Source organism: Chenopodium album, chromosome 19 (genome assembly GCF_948465745.1).
Source record: "Chenopodium album chromosome 19, dcCheAlbu1.1, whole genome shotgun sequence".
NCBI lineage: Eukaryota > Viridiplantae > Streptophyta > Magnoliopsida > Caryophyllales > Amaranthaceae > Chenopodium > Chenopodium album.
Window position 1 is genome coordinate 15,305,283 of NC_137852.1, and position 24,644 is coordinate 15,329,926.

Below are 24,644 nucleotides of genomic sequence, written 5' to 3' on the forward strand. Positions count from 1 at the left end.
GATATTAAGGTATAGTGGTTTTTAATTATGAACTGGTAACTTTTTTAGCTATATTTCTACTTTTTTTACTACTATGTACATAATATCAAGTGTTATAATAAAGTGTTACTTAATATCAAAGTGTTACAATATAGTGTTACTTAATATCAAAGTGTTACAGTCAAGTGTTACATAATGTCAAAGTGTTACAATAGTGTTACTTATGACCTAGTTAAGTTTCTAGCCTTGAAAGTGATACCATGTGGTGTTACCTTAGGTCAACTTTGTAGTAGTGACACCTGATTTGCGGCCGCACCTTGCTGTGCTTCTCCGTTCTTTCTTTTCCTCTTATTTTTGATACTCACTGACCATTTGGGTGCGCACATGAATCATGATGGTGATGAGAAACACCATAGGCAGTAGCTAAAAACATTTTAAAGAGCTCAAAGTTAAATATTCATGTGCTCACCACAAAAACTCACTAAATATCAACTTCCTCCAACCTTTAAAACATGAAATTCCTATCTTACCTCTCTAAAATTCTTACCCCTTTTACCTCAAATTTCGATTAGAATCGAACAAAATATGATATGTGCCACGAACACCTTCCATTCACTATGCATTCATGAAGAAATCCAATCTCGCAAAGTTCATCCTAAAAATCCAAACAAGTAGAAAAGCGAAAGCAAAGAAAAAGTAATAAAAGAAACAAAAACAAGAAAACTCAAAAATCAAAAAGAAAAGTTAGAATCTCCGGGTTGCCTCTCGGGAAGCGCTTGCTTAAGGTCCTAAGCTTTACCCTTCCTCCAAATCATGGAGGGTCAAAGAACACCACCTTCTTCAAGGTAGTAGAAAGAACAAAATCCTCTTCAACTTCTAGCAACTTCTCATTGTTGCTTGATAAGCTTTCATACAAAGACCTTTCAAATGCAAGATTTTCTTTCCTCAACTTCTTCCTCTTTCTCTTTTTCTTAGAAGCTCGTGCTCTTTTCTTTGCCTTGTTTTTCTTCGTAAATGGTCCTTCACCATCTAAACTCATAGAAACATCACCTTCATCTTGAGGATGGAGTTCAAACCAATGAGGAATATCAACTTCCTCCTCGTCCATAAGCTTGGGAATCAACACTTTATCTTCACTAACCTTTTTGCAATCACAACTCAAAAGCACATCATCATAATTCTCAAGAAAATCGTTATGTGAAGAATCAACAATGCTTACATCATCAATAGGGCGAGGGGAATTAACACACATAATTCCTTTTACAAGGGACAAAGACTCATGTGTTGGTTTCAAATCAAAACTTTCCTCATTCTTACCAATTCTCAAGGTAATTCGACCTCTCTTAACATCTATCAAGGCTCCCGAGGTGGCTAAGAAAGGTCTTCCTAAGATGATAGGGATATGGTCATCTTCCGCAATCTCAAGCACAATGAAATCAACGGGAATGGTGATGTTTTGGGTGTTTTTGTCCCTTGGGAGAGTTACAACTCGAAGACTGGTCCGGAGGGCTTCTGTACCTGCAAAATCAACGAAGACACCGTTTGGGTGGTGCTCCGCCTCCAACGCTCAAGTTAGTAACTTGAAGGAGAGAAAAAGGTGCGGAAATTTAGGTGGGGATCTGCTAGGTTTTCTAGCTCAGTTGTCTCTATCAAAGGGACATTTTGTAGTAAATGAAGGAACGTGCCCTCCAAAAGAGGGGAATCTCCCTATTTATAGGGTCATTGGGATTTGGCCCCTGATTAGGTGACAGAAACCCTAATCAGAGATGGGCTGCGCCGTTTTGCAGCTTTCTCGGGATTTGGGCCTGAAGGCCGACATTCTCCCAAATATCTGGGAAGACACGTGTCACACAGGGATAGGTCCATTTTGGTCCATCCCCGGGCTGACACGTGTCACCCTCTGATTGGGCCACGTGTGAGGGGTAAAATTACCCTAAACATTTGCCCCTCCAGATGTGACGTGGCACGCCACGTGGCATCTGTGACACATGTCACTCTCTGATTGGTGGTAATTTTACCGCCTAAATTTAACTTTTCAACTTCTGGGTAAATTACGAGAATACCCCTTCTTTTACCCTCTATATATATAGCCGTTTACCCTCAGATTCTCATTTACGCTTCACAAAAATTTCAGAGTAAACTTAGAGAGATTTCTTGAAAGAGAGAACAGAAGTCATCCGTCTGAGTCAGGCGTAATTTTCGAAGAATTTAGTCGCATCAACACAGGCGGACCCGTCTACCTTCAGATATCAAATCTAAAGGTACCGTCTCTGACTCTTTCAGCTCTTTTTTCATTTTTCCGTTTGTATATATTCCTTGCAATAAATGGATTCATCACCAACACACACGGCACAACCTAGGGTAGAATCCAGCCGGTCTCCAAGGACGGCTGAGTCTAGGACTGGTAGTGTCGTCTCAGGGTGTTGGGACCACCCTCATGCTTGGATTCCGACCATTTGCGCGTCTGTGCAGGACACAATGGCTCGGACAATGCAGACGGCACGCGATCCAGATTATAGAAGCGATGCCTCAGGCGGCCAAACGCCTGAAAGGGAGACGTCTGGCTCTGGACACCAGACGGCTCCAGAGAGATCTCCGCCGCGTGGCCCCCCAACTCCTCCAGATTCCTTTTTGGAGGAGTGCGACCAAAGCGTGGAAGAGATCCACGACCAAGGCGGTGAGGAAGCCGCCTCAGCTTCCATTTCCTTATCTGAGGAGGAGACGGGAAGTGGTCTCAACGTCTCTTCCTCAGAGAGCAGTGACGATCTTCCTCCGTTTGAGGATAGTGAGGAAGAGGAGAGGAAGACGTGGAAGGAGAAAGATGATCCTTACAAAATCCACGTCTCCTCTAAGGACCTTGACCTTATGGAGAAAGGCCTTGACAAGTTCTTGCAGGCTCACCCCATGGGAGACGGGTGGAAAATAAGGGTGCCTCCCCCAGACGGCACCATTTCTTGGGAAGATGATGAACGCAACGCAAACGGCTACTTCGGCTGTTACGAGGCGGCGTTCAGGGCGGGCCTACGCTTCCCGCTTCACCAGGCGGTGAAGGCAATTTTGAGAGGCTACGGCCTCGGAGTCTGGCAACTTACCCCCAACTCTTGGGCAAACATAATGGGGTATGTTGCCGCCTGCGAATTCCAAGGGGTTCACCCCGGCTGGGAAGCCTTTGCCAAAATGCACTATCTTAGTCGCAATCCAGGCGGGTACAGAGCGTGGTATACTCTGACCACGTTTCCCCAATATATGATGACCTTGGACAAGGTGTCCAAGTTTGACGGCTGGAAGCACAGGTTCTACATGTGTACAGCTCCTACCAGGCGGGAGAATTCTGAACTCCGCCTGTACAATAAAAAGCCCGAGCTGATGGGGCAAAAATGCTGTCTCCCTCGAATCCCGGATGAGGATTACGACGCAATAATTGAGGCTGACCTCTTCGGCCTCGAAGACGCAACTCTGTCAACCGGCGAAAAATTAAAAGTTCCAAAGAATTGGATCCCCAAGAGCGCCTAGTTCAGAGATGAGTGTTTCCTAGCCGCCTGCGGGCTAGGGCACATGTTTGATAGACGTATGCGCCTGAGTTACTTCCGTCTGTAGTACTTTTGTGTTGGAAGTATGTTTCTTGAAAATGTTCTAACTGTTTTCCCGTCTGATCTTTGCAGAAGACGCATTAAACATGTTGCCAGAAGAGAAAACCACCAAGCGGTCCTCCGCTCAGATCCGCCGAGACTTGGCGGAAGCTCAGGCGAGGGAGCTTAAGGCCAAGGTAACCGCCTGACCTCTTTTAAGCATTTTCTTTCAAAGTTTCCTTTCTTCGTCTGCTGACATTATGTTGTAATTTTTCAGGGAGGCATTGTGGACAAGACGTTTGAGAAAAATCTCAAGCGGGCTAGGGAGGAGACGCCTGTCTCCAAAACCAATAAGTCCTCCAAGAAGGCCGCCTCTGTGACCACCCCCATTGCCCCGTCTGGGAGGCAAATGAGAGTTGGGGGAAGAAGCGAGCAAGTGTCAGGCCCCTTTGGCCTTGATATGGTCCGTCTTCCTGCAACCGGGGGGCTATCAACGGCTGCGAGTGGCTCTCGCCACGCCGGCTCTGCAGGTAAGAATCCTTTTGAATCCCCGCCTGAGCTAGGATGGCCTTTGCGAGTGAAATCACACTCTCAGCAAACGTCATCCTCAGACGGTCGAAACCAGATAGGCGCAGCTTTAGTAACTCAATCTGATGTTGATTATGGTGCAGATCGGTCGCCTCACTGGCCAGACGTCCAGCAGCATGCGCGAGCAATGCTGGAGGCTGTGGGCAAACAGGTTAAGGATGCTATCCCGGGGATTGAGACGTTCAATCTAGAACGCATCTTGACCCTTCTGGCTGAGGTAACTTACTTAGCCATTTTTCTCTTTTTGTTTTTATAACTGGGCAAACGGGTTAAGGATGCCTGTATTCCTCACCTTGTTTATTTTTGTAGGCCATGTTGCGGGTAGACGGGCTCAAGCGTCCCTACACCCGCAAACAGGATGAGGTAAGACGGGCCAATCAGTCTGCCACAAATGCCACTGACGTTGCTTTACACACGTCTATTGTTAATGAAATAAAAACTAAAGCAACCGAAATGACGCAGGCGGCAAGGATCTCGGAGCTGGAGTCGCAGCTGCAGGCGGCCAACCAGAATGCTGAGGCTGCAGAGGCGGCTTAGAAGCAGGCGGAGGCTGACCTTCCCAAGCTCAGGGAGGACCTCCAGAAGGCCCAGGAGAGCCTCCAGGCGCTCCAAAACGCCTCTTCAGAAAATGCTGATCTGAAGATTAAGGTGGCCCGTCTGGAGGAGGCGGCAGCCAAGGCTCAGGAGAACTTCAAGGCCACCCTTGAGGCGGAGCAAAACCGCCTGGTCATTGAAATGTCCAACGACCAGGATGCCATGATGAGGATCGCCTGGGAAGCCTTGAATCCTGGGAAGGAGTATGGCGTCTGGGCTCTGGCTCACCAGTACGCTGACGAGGTCATCTACTTGAGAGAGAAAGGGCTGCCTGAGCCGGAATCCTTCATCGCCTGGGCAGAGACGGAGCATCCTGAGCCTGATGCCGAAGCCGAGGCTGATGCTCAAGAGGTTGAGATCCTGGAAGAAGGCGGGAAGGAGGGGTCGTCTGCGGGGCGATAATTTCAGCGGCTGTAAGCCATGTCTTTGCGTTTTTTTTTTTTCTTCTGCGGCAGTATGCTAAAAAACTTGCTTTTCCGGCCTGTGTGCCGAGTACATTTGTATCTTTACCGGCTGAGGAGCCGTGTTTGTCAAACAATTTCTCTTTCCCAGACGGGGTCCGTATAACAATTGATCCACCACAGCCGTTTGGCTGGGTGGAATCTTAATGAATGCACAGACTGTGTCGGTTTTGGTATTTTCTGCGCTTGTGTTTGCACTTCAATGTTTCAATTTTTTGCCAAACTTATCAAAAGCATGCGGCTTCAACTTTTTCAATTTTTTGCCTACTTATCAAAAGTATGCGGCTGTCCTTGCCCCTGGACGGCTGTGTGCTTGGTTTTAAACTGGGTCACAATAGTGATTGCCCCAAACCAAGTGCACAGCCGTACATATACAGGCGTTTCCGCTTCTACCTAAACGGTTTTGACCGCGTAGGTGAAGTTCATTAAGCCATTTGTACAACTCTTTTGCCCCAAACGAGGCTGCGTATAATTTAAATGCGAAAAAACGCTAAGTAAGGAATGCAGCCGGTAGAGGAAACCGTCTGATGTCAATTGACATCGGGTTCTCCAACCTTAGTATTTCCTTAAGTTGCTCAGGCAGACGGCTATGAGCGGCTGATTCAGCCGTCCAATTGTGGCCGCCTGCATTGGTACGTAGAGTAAGCATGTTGGCTTCTCTCTGCGACGATTGCACCCGGAGGGGTGTCGCCGGACGCCTTAGTCCATGTAGGGACAGGCGGTTTTATGGGAAAATCAGCCATCTGGCCATTGGGCTTTGGTCTTGATTGAGACCGGCTGGGTAGCCAATGAGCGTTTTTGTGCTCAGCTTAGTTATCTGGCCATTGGCCTCTTTGCCAATCAGGCATTCATTCAATTTCCAAGTATCAAACTTAGAAAAAATAAACATGCAACCCGTTTGTGTTTCAAACGGGATAAAAACTTTCAAGAATGAAAACAAAAAGTTTTTTCTCATTAAAGTACACTTCTTGTTTACAAAAAATTATTACAAAATCTCAGACGTAGTATCTTTTTAGATTATCTACGTTCCAAGTTCTAGGCAGGCGCCTGCCGTCTGGAGTTTCCAGGCGGTAGGTGCCGTCTCTTACTTCTTCATAGATCCGGTAGGGGCCTTCCCAATTAGGAGTCAGCTTTCCAAGCTCATTGGCCCTACCGGTTGCCTCCATTTTTCGTAACACAAGGTCGTCCACTTTCAAGGGACGCTTGTGTACTCTCTTGTTGTAGGCTCTTGTCATTCTCAGACGGTAAATCTCATGACGTAAGGCGGCATTGCCCCTGCGTTCTGGAAGTGAGTCCAATGCTAGGCGCATTGCCTCCCAGTTAGTCTCTTCATCATATAGCATGACTCGGAGAGTAGGATCATAATGCTCAATGGGCAAGACGGCTTCAGCACCATAAACCATGAGAAATGGGGTTTCACCGGTTGCCCCCTTTGCAGTTGTCCGGATGGCCCATAGGACATGAATTAATTCCTCAGCCCATAAGCCACCGGCTCTCTCAATTTTCTTCTTTATACCGTCTGAGATTAATTTGTTGAAGGCTTCAACTTGGCCGTTTGCTTGGGGCCGGCCAACAGATGCAAAATAACTTGAGACCCCCTGATCTCCCAACCAAGTCTTGAGCTGAGGCGTCTCAAACTGAGGCCCATTATCAAACACCATAAACATAGGAACCCCATACCGGGTGATGATGTTCTTCCAGATGAAGGAGATCACGTCTGAGGTCCTGATATTTTTTACCGCCTCAGCCTCTACCCACTTGGTGAAGTAATCCACAGCTACCAAGATATAGCGCTTTCCGCCTGGTGCAGGCGTGTAAGGACCCAAGATGTCCATGCCCCATTTGGCAAACGGGATTGGGCTGTGGATGGCCGTCATATCAGTAGCCGGACGGTGAATAAGTTTGCCAAATTTCTGGCACTTGTCACATTTTTTCACCAATTCCTTGGCGTCTGCCTCTAAAGTGGGCCAAAAATAATGGCGTTTGGCTCTGACGGCTAGAGATCTGCCGCCTATATGGGAGGCGCAGAACCCTGAGTGCAAATCTTCGAGAACTTCCTTCCCCTTTTCTAGGGTTACACACTTCAAAAGAGGCTTAAGAAACCCCGCCTTGAAGAGCTCTCCATTTCTTAACTCGAAGTTTGCAGCTCGCTTTTTCAGGACGGCTGCCTCCTGTGGCGAATCAGGAAGTGTCCCGTCTGAGAGATAAGCCCGGATGCCATCCATCCAAGTAGAGCTTCGGTCTAGGACTCCAATGGGATCTTCATAGATGCTTCTTTTTTCAAGTACTTCCCAGAAGACTGACCGAGGCGTATCATGACAGGCGGAGGATGCAAGTTTTGACAAGGCATCCGCCTGGTTGTTATCTGACCTGGGTACCTGATTCAGATGAAATTCCTCAAGTGACCCAGCCTCATCTTTGACCGCCTGAAGATTTTTGATCATAGCCGGGTGAGTTGCTTCAAATGTTCCCTCATATTGGCTAACGACCAACTGTGAATCAGAATAGGCGTCAATTTTTGTGGCTCCTGCCGCCTTACACATGCGGATTCCGGCTAGCAGGGCTTCGTACTCCGCCTCATTGTTTGAGGCCTGAAACTTGAACCGTAGTGCATACTCATATCTGTCTCCCTCAAGAGACTCACAAATTACGCCTGCACCACAGCCGTTTTTAGTTGAACTCCCGTCTACATACACTTTCCAAACCTGATTGAGATTATCCGGAGCCACCGGACGGGTCATTTCCACAATGAAGTCGGCAAACGCCTGACCTTTCACTGCCTTTCTCGGTTCGTAAGTGATTTCAAGACTTTGCATTTCAATAGCCCATTTTAACATTCTGCTGGATGACTCCAAAGTAGACATTGGCCGCTTGAGTGGCTGGTCGGTGTAAATCACCACCGGATGGGCCAGAAAGTAAGGCTTCAGCTTTTTGAATGCCATGTACAAAGCAAGGCCAAATTTTTCCACCACAGGGTACCGGAGTTCAGCATTTTTAAGAACATGACTAATGAAGTAAACCGGGAGTTGAACGCCGTCTCGCTCAGCAAGGAGAACGGCACTGAGAGCATGATCTGAGACGGCGAAATACATATACAACGTCTCCCTAGGTAGAGGACTGACCAGCCTAGGCAGAGAGTGCAAGTGCTCTTTCAACTTTTGAAATGCCGTCTCAGCATCGTCTCCCCATTCGAACCTGGTCTTCTTCCTGATTGCTTGGAAGAAGTAGAGGCATTTGTCACCTGACCAGCTGAGGAACCTTCCCAAGGCGGCCAGGCAACCGGTTAGTCTCTGAACTTACTTGACAGAACGGGGTGACTTCATGTCAATTACCGCCTGTATCTTCTCGGGGTTAGCCTCTATCCCCCTTTGATCAATCAGGAATCCGAGAAACTTCCCAGACTCAACAGCAAAGACGCATTTCTTGGGGTTTAACATGACCTTATGCCGCCTGAGGGTGGTGAATGTTTCTCGGAGATCAGCAAGGTGATCCGCCTGTTGTTTGGATTTGACTATCATGTCATCTATGTACGCCTCCACATTCCTCCCAATTTGATTAATGAAGACTGTATTAATCATCCGTTGGAAAGTGGCAGGCGCATTCTTCAAGCCAAACGGCATCACAGTATAACAGAATAACCCCAAATCAGTGACGAAGGTCGTCTTCTCTTGATCTTTTTTCCAGAGGGGTATCTGATGGAAGCCAGAATAGGCATCCATAAAGCTCATCAAGGCGTGACCGGCTGTAGAGTCGACCAGACTGTCGATCTTTGGAAGCGGGTAACTGTCCTTTGGACACGCCTTGTTGAGGTCTGTGTAGTCTACACACATGCGCCAGGTCCCATTCGGTTTCTTGACAAGGACCACATTGGCCACCCAGTCGGGAAAATTACAGGGCCGAATGAACCTGGCGTCTAGCAGCTTTTTGACTTCGGCAGCTGCCGCCTGACTTCTTTCCTCGCCATGGTTTCTTTTCTTTTGCCGGATGGGCTTCTTTTTGGGATCCACGGCGAGTTTGTGGACAGCGAGATCCAGACTGACGCCTGGCATCTCTTCCACTTCAAATGCAAAAATGTCTTTGAACTCTTGCAGCAGAAGGTGCAAGCTTGCACCCAGAGTAGCATAAGCAACCGTCCCAACCTTCACCGTACGCTCTGGACGGCTGTCGTCCAGAACGAGATCAATGTTTTCTCCAACCGGTTGGGGACGGAGCTCGTCTTACCGTTCACCGGTCAGTGATTGCTATTTCTTCTCTTTCTTCACCTCCACCAGCAGAGGTGCTTTTCTTTTCTTACCAACGGCTGGTGGGGCTGGGTTGGCATCCTTGACATCGTCAAGGTCTATTGGTTCCTTCCCTTGGCCGTCTGGGGCCACAGTATCTTTCACGGTTGAGAGATAGCACTCCCTTGCCGTCTTCTGATCCCCGTTCAGGGAACCAACAGAGCCATCATCCCGCTCATACTTGATGAGCATGAGAGACGGGATAATGACCGCCTTAGCTTCGTTGAGGGTTGGCCTACCAAGGATGATATTGTAGGCGGTCAACTCCTCAACGACCAAGAACCTGACGACAATATGCCGTCCCTGGCCTTTTTCACCCAGCCGGATGGGCAAGTCAACTCTGCCGGCTGGGTAGACCATCCCACCCCCAAAACCAACCAAGGGGTGGGTGACCGGATGCATGCTGCTGACATTATATTTTAGCTTCTGCAGGCACCGGAGGCTGATTATATCTGACGAGCTGCCGGTGTCAATAAGGATCTGTCCAACCAGCTGGTTGGCAACCTTACATTCAATGATAACCGGGTCGTCATGCGGACGGCGGACGCTGCCCCTATCCTTCTCAGTTATAAGAACGTCTGGGAAGGTGGAGGAGGCAGACGCCTGCTCATCATCATCCTTATCCATCTTTCGAAGATGGCTCTTGGTGCCCCGGATGGTAGGGCCACCACATGAAAATCCGCCTGCTATAGTGTAGACCGGATCCTTGTCGGTTTCCGAGCTACTAGCAGGCTGGGGGCCAGCCTTGGAGGACTGACCCTTATTCTTCCTCTTTGCCCCGGCGGGGGACTTTGAGATGTAGGACTTGAGGAGCCCCTTGTCAGCCAGACGGTCCAACGTCCGCTGTAGACTGAAGTAGTCGTTGGTGTCATGGCCAACCTCCTCATGGAAGTGGCAAAATTTATTTTTGTTCCGAGACTGGACGGAACTCTTCATCGGATTCGGCTTCTCAATAGACAGCCGATCCTTCACCTCCATGTAAATGGAGTTGCAGTCTTTGTTAAACTCGTACTTGGGGACGTACGGTTTAAACTCTTTCTTCTTCTTCTGGGACGGCTGGTCAGAATCACTAACCGCCCAGACTTCTTTTCTCTTCTTGCTCTCTTCTTTTTTGTTACCCGGCTGAGCAGACCGGCTTTCCTTTTGCTTGTCAGACTTCTTGGAGTCTGAGTGGCTACCAGGCGAGCAGAGGTCGGTAGCCTGAATGTAGCTCTCCGCCTCCCTCAGGGCCGCCTGTAGCGTGAATGCCCCCTTTCGGACAAGGTCGAACTTAAAGACCGACCCGTTCTTCAGACCCTTGAAGAAGTCTGTGAAAGCTACCTCGTCAGACAGCCCCTGGATCTGTATTCTGACCAGGTTGAACCGCCTGACATAGGAGCGCAGCCCTTCTCTCTCACCCTGCCTGACGGTGCTCAAATCAAGGCTCGTCTTCTTGGCAGGAATGTTCATAGAGAAGTTGGTAGCAAACAAGAAGGCTAGCCTCTTGAAGCTGTCAATAGAGCCGACTGGCAAGTTGCCAAACCACTGCTGGGCAATGCCCTTCAGTGTAGCTGGGAAACATCGACACCAGGTGGCATCGTCCCAACCTTGTAAGCACATGAGGTTGGTGTATGTCATCAGGTGGTCTTCGGGGTTGGTGGTACCATCATAGGTGCCCACCAGTACATTCTTAACCTTGGCCGGCTGAGCCGCCTCGGTTATATTGGCTGCAAAGGCAGACGGTTGCTCGCCTAGCCTCATTAGTTGAAGCTGCCAGTCCAGAGGCTGGGCAGGGGGATATGCCGCCTGACCCCCAAAAGGAGGTGGCTGCATGAATTGAAGGCCATACTGCCCATACTGCACCTGAGGTGCGTATGCAATGTTATCAAAATCGCGATCCGGATCGTAGGATCATACGATCCTACGATCCTAATCTCATCAAACGACTTGGATCGTCCTTAAGATCGGTTTTGCAAAAAATCGGGCATAGGATCGTTGGGATCGTATAGGATCGGTGGGATCGCGATCCTATGTCGATTCCAACGATCCTACATTAAAGCTTACATTTGTGAAAATTTAGTCAGCCAAACATATTATGGGCTGGCCCATTAATATTCTAGCCTTAAGAATCCAAGATATCATTATCTTATTTGTAAAAAAAACCCTTTTTGATCACTTTTTCCTATCCATTTCACCGACATTCAAGATTCAAGTCATTCAACTCCAAATCTCCATTTCACCATTATCTTATTCACGCAAATCGACACATGCATGATGCATAAACTCCATTTTTTTGCTCCAAGCTTGCAAAGGTATGTTCTTTTATTATGAAATTTTCAATTTTTCTTTATTTGCTTAGTAATTTAGGGATTGTTTTGGTAAATTTGCATGTTTTTGTTCGTTTTCTACTGGAGATGAAATGGAGATGAAAATCATGAAGACCATGATGGTGAGATTTTTATTTTCCTTTTCATTTAATATTTATTACTTATAAAAATCTTATCTTCTCCTATTTCACCTTTTTAATTATTTTTGCCACTTATTGTGTAGATGAAATCGTTGAAGTAACAAATTTAACCGACAATGATGATGACATTGCATCAACTTATATGGGCTCAAATGAATTTAATGATGATGACGATTTTGGTGATGGAAACAACTTTGAAAATGAGCCAACTAGTACAGGAGAAACTAATGTTAGAAGTGATGATGTTGAGTATGGCAATTTGAGTTTTGGATATGATGATTGATGAATATACTTTAATTAAAACTAAGATTTTTGTAATTAAAACTATTTTATGTCATTATGTGTATTATTTTGTCATTGAAGTATTGAACTCATAACTATTGCCTTGTTCTCAAGATTTTTATGTACAAATTTATTGAGAAAGATGTCGAAATATTCGCTATAATTAGCTTTTTAATGAAGTATCGCCTTTTCAATGAGTAAATCACTAAGTATTAGCATTATTAGTGTTGTTTTTACATAAAATATGATCCCACAACAATTTTATACATCTACTTTGTCTTAGAATTGAAAATTGGTAGGATCGTGCGATCCTACGATTCGATCCTACGATCCGATCCTGCTAGGCCTTTCCGATCCAACTTAGAATCCCGATCCTGATAACATTGTGCGTATGGCATCGACCCTATCATCAGTTGAGGTTCGGTGTTGACGGATTTATCGCCTGTCCGACTCTCATGCAAGGACATAGAGTTCCTTGCTGATGCTTGCTTGAAGCTGTCTGGAAAGCTCGAGGTAGAGGCTGACTCAGACTGCTGCTGCCTCCTTCGATTAATGATTTCTTTTGCATCGAAGGTAGGCGTCTTCTTGGCCTCCGGCTGGGGTCGCCGGGGCATCAGAATCTTAGACCAGTCAAGTTTTGCGGCTGCCTTCTCCTTTGGGTGAGGAGTTGGCTGCCTGTCCTTGACCGGCTTCTTCTTCTTCCCATCATTGGGAGTCTTTTTAGCCGGCTGACTCTTGCTAGAGCCTGCCTTGTTTTGGTTGATCATGGCCTTGATTTCACCTTTGAAAGAGTTCATGAATTTCATGAGCTCATCTCGGGTGACTGGGGCCTGACCTTTGGCCTTCTGGGTTTCCCCTTCTGGCCTTCCTGATGGGCGCCTGCTTGGGCCCGCCTGGTCTTCATTTTGCTCCAGTTGATCCCTGGAACAAATGGATTTAGAGATGAGGGAGCCATCCTTAGATGTGTAGGTCTCCACATCATCATCTTCATCTTCTTCCTCCTCCTCAGTGAATACCTCTGGCTGAGGCTGAGGTGGAGGCTGGGGGATTTCAAACCCCACCGGCTGAATAACCGGTTGCATGTCATCCGGGGTACCCGTCTGGGTGCCCGGACGTAGAGAGGTAGAATTGAGAACCGGTACAGAACTTTGAACCATCCTGAGGTACTCTCCCCACAGACGGCGCCAAATGTTTTGGGTGTTTTTGTCCCTTGGGAGAGTTACAACTCGAAGACTGGTCCGGAGGGCTTCTGTACCTGCAAAATCAACGAAGACACCGTTTGGGTGGTGCTCCGCCTCCAACGCTCAAGTTAGTAACTTGAAGGAGAGAAAAAGGTGCGGAAATTTAGGTGGGGATCTGCTAGGTTTTCTAGCTCAGTTGTCTCTATCAAAGGGACAGTTTGTAGTAAATGAAGGAACGTGCCCTCCAAAAGAGGGGAATCTCCCTATTTATAGGGTCATTGGGATTTGGCCCCTGATTAGGTGACAGAAACCCTAATCAGAGATGGGCTGCGCCGTTTTGCGGCTTTCTCGGGATTTGGGCCTGAAGGCCGACATTCTCCCAAATATCTGGGAAGACACGTGTCACACAGGGATAGGTCCATTTTGGTCCATCCCCGGGCTGACACGTGTCACCCTCTGATTGGGCCACGTGTGAGGGGTAAAATTACCCTAAACAGGTGTACTCTCCTATTTTGAGAGGAACATCCTCAACTCTCCCCTTAGGAAACTTGATAGACCGATCGGCCAATTGATGGGTCATATTGGATGGAAGAAGTTCACCTAGCTTAAGTTTCTTAAAAACGGAATAAGGCATGATACTAACACTAGCACCAAGATCACAAAGAGCATTTTGAAACAATTTTCCTTTGATTTTGCAAGGTATGGAGAAATTTACGGGATCCTTCAACTTTTGGGGTAGGTCATTTTGAAAAAAGGCACTAAAGCACTCCCCTAGATTCGCCGGTTCCACCATATTGCAATCTCTCTTACCGCTCAAAATTTCCTTAAGAAACTTAGCATAGTTTGGCATTTGTTCTACAACATCGGTAAAAGGAAGAGTAAGATGAAGTTGCTTAAGCATGTCGATGAATTTCCCAAATTGCTCATCCAATTTATGCCTATTGTGCTTTTGGGGGTAAGGAAGTCTAAGTTTGTAAACCTCATCTTGCTTCCGCTCTTTCTCCTTAGGTTTATTATTGGAATCCTCACTCATCTTGCTCGGCTCTTCATTCTTATTCTCTTCACTCGAATCATTCTCTTTTTCACTCTCCTTACTCTTCTTAGGAACACTCTCTTTAAGGACCTTACCACTCCTAGTGGTCATAGCACACATCGGTTCCCTAGAATCAACTTCTTGTGAGGGAAAAAGAGATGGACTAGCACAATCTTTCAAAGGGTTGGCTAGTTGAACAATTTGGTTCTCAAGCATCTTTCCATGAGTAAAAAGGACCTCAAACATTTTATTACAAGAAAATGTGAATTCATTCAACATCTTAGATTGATCCATCATGAAATTTTCTAGCCAATTCAATTGGGATTGTTGAGTAAAGAAATCATCACCTTAGCTTTGAGTCTTTGGAGTAATTTGGGGTGGGGTATCTCTTTGAACATCATTTTGAAAATTTCCCCTACCTTGATTACTCCAATTACCCTTAGCATGATTTTGGCCGAAATTTTGATTATGGTTACCATAACCTTGGTTATGATCCCCATATTCTTGGCCATAGCTTTGATCATTACAACAAAAGTTGTTATGGTTACCACAAAATTCTTGGGTCACACGGTTACCATTACCACTCTTTTGGTTGTAATTATCATAGCTCCCATTATTGTGATAATTCCTATTCCCAACAATCTTTTGAGCATTGAATCTAGGTCCAAAATCATTATTATCATCACAATTCACATGCACATTCTCATATCCATCATATCTATCACAAGGAACATTGGAGCAATTAGAAGCATCATGATCATTCTTGCCACACATATCACAAACCAAGCATTCTCTAATCATGCAACAAGAAGCAAAAAGAGGGTTAGAGTAGGAAGATGTACCTTTCCCCTTAAATTGGGAGGGAAGACTAGAAGCTTGTGAAGGGCTCTCGAGCTTGTTCTTGAGAAAATTCACCTCCTTTCCTAACTCCGAGACCATTGTGGACAATTCGTTGATGACATAAGATTGATCGGTTGAGCAACTTGTGCTTGTCGATTCCCTCTCTACATCATGCCAATCCATGTAATTCCTTACCACATCATCTATTACATCCACAACCTCTTCTTCCGTTTTGTTCATGATTGGCCCTCCGGCTCCGGCATCTAGGCTCGATCTACCTTGAAAGCTCAAACCACTATAGAAGATTTGGATCACTTGATATGTTGGAATTCCGTGGTGAGGGCATTCCCTTTGGTAGTCCTTGTACCTCTCCCATGCTTCATAGAGATTCTCTCTAGGCAATTGCTTAAAACTTTGGATTAAGGCTCTAGCCTCCGCCGTCTTCTTTGGTGGATAGAAACGAGACAAGAAAGCCTTTGTGACGTCATCCCATGTCTTCAAGGAATTGGGCTTCACTTCTTTGTCTAGCCATTCCAAAGATCTTCCTATGAGAGAGAAAGGGAACAACTTAAGGCGGATAAACTCTTGAGAAACTCCATTGACATTGATAGTGTTGCAATATTTTTCAAACTCCTTAAGATGGTTCAATGGGCTCTCGTTCTTTGCCCCACTATATTGTCTCCTCTCAATTAGGGTGATCATTGCCGGCCTAATTTCAAAATCGCTTGCCGGTGTTGTAGGTTGAGCTATGCCGCACTCATACCTATAAGCACCGGGCACTCCAAGTTCCTTCAAGGCAACTCTTGAATTACTTCCCATGGCTAGGGATCTAAGCACACAAAACTCAAAGAAAATGTTAGTAGCGCGGCTACAAGTGTAGCCTAAAGTGTAAAATCTTTTTGTATTTTGCAAATAAAGTGGAATAGACTCAACAACATCATGCATTCGAAGCACCATTCCCCGGCAACGGCGCCATTTTGATGGGAAGGAGAACGGTAGGTCGTTGGACTACCACCCCACCCTATCAAACAATATTTGTAACTTAACAAACCCCTTTTTAGTGTAGCGGTAAGTCAAGGTCGAACCCAAGGGAATGGAGATTAAATGGACGATGCCAAAATTAAGCTATTCCGAAATCTAGAAGGGGTATATGGTAGAAACTAAGGCTAAGCTAAAGCTAGACGATGCAAAAGACTTGTACTAAATGAATGCTAAGGCACTAGGGGAATGGATCCACATGCATCAACGATGAAGTCCAATCAAGTCAAGCAATGTGAGGGAAAATCGAAATTGCAACCAAGAGAGTACATCAAGCTATTCTCCTAGAGGTCTAATTAGCGTCAACTACATCAAACATTAGCTAGGAAACATCACAAGATATCTCAATCGAGTAAATGTAAGCCACAAATCAATGGTCCGTATCAATGTGAACTCACAATGCAATCTAGTGTGAATAACAAGGGTGATCAAGCCTAATCAAGCACACACATGCACAAAATCAATCAACCAATTTAATCACATCATCAACTCAATCAATTTCCCCCAAATTAACCTTAATTCATCATCAATACATGCTTCACCACTACCCTAGCAAATAAAATACTCACAATCCATAAAGAACATCAAAATCAAAGCTAAACTAATCATCATTCCCAAATTCATCAATTGAAATCAAATTGAAACCAACTAAATCAATCAAATCAATCAAACTATCAATTAACCAAATCAACAACAATACTAATGAAATCAAACATTGAATTGCATTAAAGAGTAAAGAATCCTTACAAACTTGATAGAAATCAAATCAAATGAAGCAATCTTCAATCATCAATCATCAAACCCACACTTTCTCTCTCTAAAAATGCTAAGAACTAATGTTTTTTCTCTCTAAAATCTATTCTAATCTAATTCTTCCTTATGAAGATCTAATCTTCTCTCTATATATGGAAAGAAATAACTAACAATCCTAAGAGGAAGTTGGGAAAGACGTCCAAAAATAGACCCACGTCGGTGCGGGCGCTCGAAGGAGAGAGAATGGTGCGCACGGGAGCACACCCAGGCATGTGCGCCCGCACACACCTGATGTGCGGCCGCACACGACAGATGTGCGGCCGCACACTCCTCTAGTGCGCCCGCACAACCCTGGGTCTTTCCCCCTTCTTCTCTTCGTCCTAGCTCAAGCAGTGCACACATCCTAGGTGATGATGATGGAGGACAAAGTGGGCAGAAACTTTCTTGAATTTCTTGAAAAGAATAAGCCATGAGGAAGGTATATACAAAGCCTTGAAGCTTGCCCCTTGGATCCACCTTTGACTTGAAGCTTCTTGCACCATCTCTAGGCATGAAAACAATGAAAGCTCATAGAGAGGAAGCTCGGGGATTCTTGGACAATAAATTACCACCTACAAACAAATGAAATAAAGCAATTAAAAGAGAAAAATAACAAGTAAACTAGAAAAAGCATGAAATAGAGAAACTAACTACAAAAAGCACAAAATGAAGAAAACAAGAATAAAACTAAGGAAAACTAAAGAAAATAGAGATAAAATGAAATAAAAATCATCCAAAAAGGAACCAAATGAGTGCCAAAAATGTCACTCATCAACTAGCATTGTTGAATGCATTTGACTTTCATTGGTCTCAAAAATCTTTGTTTGAATGTGTTTGACTTTCATTTGACTCAATTAGCTTTAGAGAATGCTTTTGACATTCATGTGACTCAATTAGCTTTTTATGAATGTGTTTGATTTTCATTTGACTCAATTAGCTTTGTAAATTGCATTTAACTTTCATTTAATATAAAAAGCTTTGTTAAATGTGTTTGACATACATTTGATTCAAAAAGTTTGTGTGAATGTGTTTGACTTTCATTTGACTCAAATACCTTTGTTGAATGTATTTGACATTCATTTGATTCAAAAAACATTTTTTGAATGTGCTTGAGTTTCATTTAACTCAATTAGCTTTGTTGAATGCATTTTACTTTCATTTGATTCAAAACGCTTTGTTTGAATGTGTTTGACTTTCATTTGACTCAATTAGATTTGTTGAATGCATTTGATTTTCATTTGATTTAAAAAGCATTGTTTGAATGTGTTTGAATTTATTTGACTCAATTAGCTTAATATAATGCAATTGACTTTCATTTGACTCAACTAGCTTTATAGAATGCAATTGACTTTCATTATACTCAATTAGCTTTGTATGAATGTGTTTGACTTTCATTTGACTTAATTAGCATTGTTAATTGCATTTCACTTTCATTTAATTCAAAAAGCTTTGTTTGAATGTGTTTGACTTTCATTTTACTCAATTAGCTTTGTTGGATGCATTTGACTTTCATTTGATTCAAAAAGTTTTGTTTGAATGTGTTTGACTTTCATTTGAATCTATTAGTTTTGTTGAATGCATTTGCCATTCATTTGATTGAAAAAGCTTTGTTTGAATGTGTTTGACTTTCATTTGAGTCATAAAGCATTGTTAAATGCACTTTACTTTCATTTAATTTAAAAACCTTTGTTGAATGCATTTGACTTTCATTTGATTCAAAAAGCTTTGTTTGAATGCGTTTGACTTTCATTTGACTCAATTATCTTTGTTAAACGCATTTCACTTTCATTTGATTCAAAAAGATTTGTATGAATGTGTTTAACCTTAATTTGACTCTATTATCTTTATTGAATGCATTTGACATTCATTTGATTCAAAAAGCTTTGTTTGAATGTGTTTTTTTTTTCATTTGAGTCAAAAATCTTTGTTGAATGCATATGACTTTCATTTGATTCAAAAAGCTTTTTTTGAATGTGTTTGACTTTCGTTTGACTCAATTAGCTTTGTTGAATGCATTAGACATTCATTTGATTCAAAAAGCTTTGTTTGAATGTGTTTGACTTTTATTTAACCTAATTAGCTTTGTAGAATGCATTTGACTTTCATATGACTCATTTAGCTTTTTATGAATGTGTTTGACTTTCATTTGACTCAATTAGCTTTGTCAATTGCATTGCACTTTGATTTAATTCAAAAAGCTTTGTTTGAATGTGTTTGACTTTCATTTGACTCAATTAGCTTTGTTGAATTCATTTTACTTTCATTTGATTCAAAAAACATTGTATGAATGTGTTTGACTTTCATTTGACTAGATTATCTTAATTGAATGCATTTGACTTTCATTTGATTCAAAAAGCTTTTTTGAATGTGTTTGACTTTCATTTGACTCTATTAACTTTGTTGAATGCATTTGACTTTCATTAGAGTAAAAAACCTTTGTTGAATGCATTTGATTTTCAATTTATTCAAAAAGCTTTGTTTAAATGTTTTAGGCTTTCATTTGATTCAATTATCTTTGTTGAATGCATTTGACTTTTAATTGATTCAAAATGCTTTGTTTGAATGTGTTTGACTTTCATTTCACACAATTAGCTTTTTTGAATGCATTTGACTTTCATTTGACTCAAAAAGCTTTATTTGAATGTGTTGGGCTTTCATCTGACTCAATTAACTTTGTAGGTTGCATTTGACTTTCATTTGACTCAATTAGCTTTTAATGAATGTGTTTGAGTTTCATTTGACTCTATTAGCTTTGTGAATTGCATTTCACTTTCATTTAATTTAAAAAGCGTTGTTGAATGTGTTTGACTTTTATTTGATTTAAAAAGCTTTGTTGAATGCATTTGACTTTGATTTGATTTAAAAAGCATTGTTTGAATGTGTTTGACTTTCATTTGACTCAATTAGCTTTGTTGAATTTATTTGACTTTCATTTAATTTAAAAAGCATTGTTTGAATGTGTTTGACTTTCATTTGACTCAATTAGCTTTGTTTAATGCATTTTATTTTTTTATATTAAAAAAGCTTTGTTTGAATGTGTTTCACTTTCATTTGACTAAATTAGCTTTGTTGAATGCATTTGACTTTCATTTGATTCAAAAAGCTTTGTTTGAATGTGTTTGACTTTCATTTGACTCAATTAGCTTTGTTAAATGCATTTGACTTTCATTTTATTTAAAAAGCTTTGTTTGAATGTGTTTGACTTTTAATTAACTCAGTTATCTTTGTTGAATGCATTTGACTTTCATTTGATGCAAAAATCTTTGTTTGAATTTGTTTGACTTTAATTTGACTCAATTAGCTTTATTGAATGCATTTGAATTTCATTTGATTTAAAAAGCTTTGTTTGAATGTGTTTGATTTTCATTTGACTCAATTAGTATTGTTGCATGTAGTTGACTTTCACTTAATTCAAAAAGCTTTGTTTGAATATGTATGAATTTCATATGACTCAATTATCTTTGTTGAATGCATTTGACTTTCATTTGAATCAAAAAACTTTGTTTGATGTGTTTGACATTCATTTCAGTCAAAAAGCTTTATTGAATGCATGTGACTTTCATTTGACTCAAAAAGCTTTATTTGAATGTGTTTGACTTTTATTTGACTTAATTATCTTTGTTGAATGAATTTGACTTTCATTTCATTTAAAAAGAATTATTTGAATGTGTTTGACATTCATTTGATTCAAAAACCTTTGTATGAATGTGTTTGACTTTCATTTGTCTCAATTATCGTTATTGAATGAACTTGACTTTCATTTGGTTTAAAAAGTTTTGTTTGAATGTGTTTGACATTCATTTGATTCAAAAAGCTTCTTATGAAAGTGTTTGACTTTCATTTGACTCGATTATCTTTGTAGAATGAATTTGACTTTCATTTGATTCAAAAAGCTTTATTTGAATGTGTTTGACTTTTATTTGACTCAATTATCTTTGTTGAATGAATTTGACTGTCGTTTGTTTCAAAAACCTTTGTATGAATGTGTTTGTTTCATTTGACTCAATTATCTTTGTTGAATGCATTGGACTTTTATTTGATTCAAAAAGCTTTGTTTGAATGTGTTTGACTTTCATTTGACTCAATTAGCTTTGTTGAATGCATTTGACTTTCATTTGATTCAAAAAGCTTTGTTTGAATGTGTTTGACTTTCATTTGACACAATTATCTTTTTTAATGCATTTGACTTTCATTTGATTCAAAAAGATTTATTTGAATGTGTTTGACTTTCATTTGACTCAATTTGCTTCGTTGCATGCATTTGACTTTCATTTGATTCAAAAAGTTTTGTTTGAATGTGTTTAACTTTCATTTGACTCAATTATCTTTATTGAATGCATTTGACTTTCATTTGAGTCAAAAAACTTTGTTGAATGCATTTGATTTTCATTTGACTTTAAAAGCTTTATTTGAATGTGTTTGACTTTCATTTGACTCAATTATCTTTGTTGACTGCATTTCACTTTCATTTGATTCAAAAAGCTTTGTTTGAATGTATTTCACTTTCATTTGATTCAAAAAGCTTTATAGTCTTTATGTTGATTCATTTCGTAAAGGTTTGTTTTTCTTTCATTTTTCTTTCTTTTAATCCTTTGGTTTGCCTCATTGATGTTTGGTTGAGAGTTATGGGTCAAACTCTTAGGATACCCTTACGAGACCTCACTCGTCCTCATAGGCGACTTTAGGGTTTAAAGGGCTTGTTGTAGCTAAAAACAACCGTGATTCCTACGACAATGAGTATTAGTGTATATTCTTTTCTTGAGTCTTTCTTTTTCGTTTTTAATAAAATTTTCATCCTCTCTTTTCTTTGCTTGGTTTTGCTCGAGGACGAGCAAAAGTTTAGCTTGGGGGAATTTGATGAGTGACATTTTTGGCACTCATTTGGTTTCTTTTTGGATTATTTTTATTTCATTTTATCTCTCTTTTATTTTGTTTTCCTCATTTTATGCTTTTTGTAGTTTATTTCTCTTTTTCATGTCTTTTTCTAGTTTATTTGTTATTTTTCTCTTTTACTTGTTTTTTATCTTTTGCTTGTAGGTGGTAATCGATTGTCCAAGAATTCTCGAGCCTCCTCTCCACGATTTTTCATTGCTTTTATGCCTAGAGAAGGTGCAAGAAGTTTCAAGTCAAAGGTGGATCCAAGGGGCAAGCTTCAAGGCTTTGTTTATGCCTTATTCATGGCTTTCATTCTTCAAGAAATTCAAGAAAGTTTCTGCCCTCCTTGTCCTCCATCATCATCATCCTAGGTGCGTGCATCACTTGAGCTAGGACGAAGAGAAGAAGGGGAGGAAACCCAGGAACGTGCGGGCGCACACATGGAGTGTGCGGCCGCACACCAGGCACGTGTGGGCGCACATGCCTGGGTGTGTCCCGTGCGTGCCTTTCTCCCTCCTCCGAGCGCCCGCACTTACGAGGGTCTATTTTTGGGCGTCTTTACCGACCTCCTCCTTGTATATATAGTTATTTCTACCTATTTTTAGAAGAAGTTTTAGATTGAATTAGATAGTTAGTTTTTGGAGAATTTTTAGAGAGAGAAACTCAAGAACTAGAGAGAGAAACTCATGATCTTTGGTGTTTGTTCAAGAATTCATCATTGTATTTGATCTTTTGATCAAAGTTTTGTAAGGATCTTCTTCTTAATCTCAATTCAAGTTTGATTTTAGTTGATCTCATTAGTTTTTCATGTTGTTGATGATTGATTTGGTTATTGATTGAATTTTAATTGATTTTGATTGATTGTTGGTTTAATCTTTGAATTCAAGCATGTTGATGATTAATTTGATGAATGTTGTAGTTTTGATCTCCATTTCTATGGCTAGTGAGTAGTTCTCTAGCTAGGGAGATGGTGAAGCACGCATGAATGATGGAATAGTGTAATTTGGGGATAATTGATGGAGTTGATGATATGATTAAATTGGTTGATTTTTCATGTGCATGTGTGTGATTAATTGAGGTTTGCCCATCTTTGATTAATACACTAGATTGCATTGTAAGTATGCTATGACACGGACAATTGATTAGTAGACTAGCAATTTCACGATTGAGGTGCTTTGTTATGTTCCCTAGTTAGTGTTTAGCATAGTTGACGCTAGTTAGACCTCTAGGTGAACCACCTTAGCATGCTCTTTTGGATACATGATAGTTTTCCCTCATATCGATTGACTTAGTCGGTTTGACCTCCCAAATTACCAATTCCATTGTGAATGTATGTGGATCCATTGCCCTAGTATTTTAGATCGATTAAATACAAGTTTGCATACCTAGTTTAGACCTAGTCCTACTTCAAACCCTTTTTGTTTCCGAAATAGCTTAATCTAGACTTCGTGCACTTAACATCATTCCCTTGGGATTCGACCTTGACTTGCCGCTACACTATTAGGGGTTGGTTAAGCATATAAATATTGTTTGATAGGGCAAGGTGGTAGCCCAACGACCTACCATTCCTAGCCACATCAAAATGGCGCCGTTGCCGGGGAATGGTGCTTGAGTGTATCTTGTTTTTGAGTCTATTTCATTTTTGATAAAATACAAAAAGATTTTGTTTCTCTAGGCTACATTTGTAGCCGTGCTACTAACATTTTTGTGTGAGTTTTGCATGTATAAAACCCGATATCGTCCCCTTGTTCCCCTTGATCCGGAAATAGAAAGGACTATTTCAAGAAGAAGAGTGGATATTAGATCTTTGGCTTATAGCTCTTCGAGTGAAGAAGAAATTCAAGAAGAAAAAGGAATGGGTGAACATCCTAGAATAGCCTTGAAGGAGCTTGGAGTGCCCGGGGCATATAGATTTGAAAGTGGAATTGCTCCACCAACTACCCCGGCAAATGACTTCGAAATCCGTCCGGCAATGATCACCTTGATCGAGAGAAGGCAATATAGTGGGGCTAAAAATGAAAGCCCATTGAACCATTTGAAAGAATTTGAAAAATATTGCAACACTATCAAAGTCAATGGGGTCTCTCAAGAATTCATCCGCCTCAAGTTGTTCCCCTTCTCTCTAATAGGAAGATCTTTGGAGTGGCTAGACAAGGAGGTGAAGCCCAACTCCTTGAGAACTAGGGATGATGTTACAAAGGCTTTCTTGTCCCGTTTCTATCCCCAAAAGAAGACAGCGGAGGCAAGAGCCTTGATTCAAGGGTTCAAGCAAAGGCCAAATGAAAGTCTCTATGAAGCATGGGAGAGATTTAAAGAGTATCAAAGGGAGTGTCCTCATCATGGAATCCCCACATACCAAGTGATCCAAATCTTCTATGGCGGTTTAAGTCCCCAAGGCAAATCATGCCTTGATGGAGGGGCCGGGGGCCCTATCATGAACAAAATCGAGGAAGAAGTTGTGGACATCATTGAGGATGTGGTGACATATTATAGGGATTGGCAAGATGGGGAGAGAGACTCTTCAAGCAAACAATCTTCATTGTATTCGGTGGACCATCTCAATGCAATCAACAACCTTTCCTCTCAAATGACAAATTTGGGAAAGGAGGTCACCGCAATCAAAGCTAAGTTGGAGAGCACTTCTACCTCTTCTCAAGCTTCCAATCTTCCCTCCCAATTTAAGGGG

At 42.0% G+C, this 24,644-nt stretch overlaps 1 long non-coding RNA gene and 2 other non-coding genes across 3 annotated transcripts; 2 read left to right on the top strand and 1 right to left on the bottom strand.

Annotated features, from left to right (window-relative positions):
* Positions 1–11,402: 11,402 nt before the first annotated feature.
* Positions 11,403–12,274, top strand: LOC145595870 (uncharacterized). Its single transcript, XR_014103030.1, has 2 exons — positions 11,403–11,899; positions 12,001–12,274. It is a non-coding gene; the product is annotated as an uncharacterized LOC145595870 (long non-coding RNA).
* Positions 12,275–15,581: 3,307 nt separating this feature from the next.
* LOC145596291 (small nucleolar RNA R71) lies at positions 15,582–15,687 on the top strand. The gene has a single exon (XR_014103143.1). It is a non-coding gene; the product is annotated as a small nucleolar RNA R71 (small nucleolar RNA).
* Positions 15,688–24,198: 8,511 nt separating this feature from the next.
* On the bottom strand, positions 24,199–24,304 carry LOC145596214 (small nucleolar RNA R71). Its single transcript, XR_014103088.1, has one exon. It is a non-coding gene; the product is annotated as a small nucleolar RNA R71 (small nucleolar RNA).
* Positions 24,305–24,644: the final 340 nt, after the last annotated feature.